The sequence below is a fragment of the Poromitra crassiceps genome (genome assembly GCF_964638095.1).
Source record: "Poromitra crassiceps genome assembly, chromosome: 25".
Lineage (NCBI taxonomy): Eukaryota > Metazoa > Chordata > Actinopteri > Beryciformes > Melamphaidae > Poromitra > Poromitra crassiceps.
Window position 1 is genome coordinate 11085098 of NC_139649.1, and position 979 is coordinate 11086076.

The window sequence follows — 979 nt, forward strand, 5'->3', positions numbered from 1 at the left end:
TGATTGAACAACCCAATTCCAACACATCGGTCACTCCCGTCTCCAAGTTGAGATGAACAACAATTAAAAAAGAAAATCCCGGTGGTGATTCTGGCCAGCGACAGTCCTTATTCAATCAGTGGGGGGCAGCCAGCCTTTACCTGGGCACGCAGCAGCGTGTCTATTGGTCCCGGAGTTGTCCGTTCAGGAAGGCTGCAGTAAAAAAAAAATGAATACAAATAAATGCAAACTTTCACTAGTTCAGTCTTATGCAAGATCGCAAGGAGAGGAGATGTTGTCGCATGACCCAAACGAACATCTCCTAGGGAGGGAAGCAATTTGCAGATATTCCTTTTTAGCCTACAGTGCTACGGGATCCAAGCGCGCAGCGTGCTTCTCGGTAAAGTTGCGCTCCTGACTGACTGGCTTGCTTGGCTGTAGGGAGGCAGGGCGCTAGCAGGTGGATGCAGAGCAGAGAGGCCCAGAGCCTGAAAACACACCCACAGGGCGGGCAGCGACGAGCTAAGCCGAGCCGAGGCACCCCTCCACCCAGCCCGGGGGACACTGTCACTGCTGTCACGGCCGTCACCATTCAAATGTGATCTTCAAGTTGTTTTTATCATTATGAGAGCAAATAAATAAATATTTATATATAATATATAAACATTTATTTGGAATCCATATCTTAAACAAACAAATACACAAATAAATAAATAAATAAATAAATAATTAAATAAATAAATAAATAAATAAATAAATAAATAAATAAATAAATAAATAAATAAATAAATAAAAGCCTAATTAGCATTCAAGAATAGTGTGCCTATTAAACTGTGTACTTTTGGTGACTATTGAATTCTTTATCTCAGATGCAGGGACTTTGCCCTAATTAAATATTTGAATTGTAGCCTACACAAAATGCAATTGGCTGCATATGATATACAAAAAGCAGTTATAATGTAGCTGAATTTAAACCTATGAATGCATAAAGACATTAATA

The 979-nt window shown here is 39.9% G+C and overlaps 1 protein-coding gene across 1 annotated transcript in view; it reads right to left on the reverse strand.

Moving 5' to 3' along the window:
- Positions 1 to 253, reverse strand: part of sema3fb (sema domain, immunoglobulin domain (Ig), short basic domain, secreted, (semaphorin) 3Fb) — a 73679-nt gene extending 73426 nt beyond the window's left edge. The window contains exon 1 of the mRNA XM_083661100.1: positions 1 to 253. This exon is cut by the window's left edge and continues 45 nt beyond it. The gene's annotated coding sequence lies outside the window, so the exon portion shown is untranslated.
- Between the last annotated feature and the right edge of the window lie 726 nt (positions 254 to 979).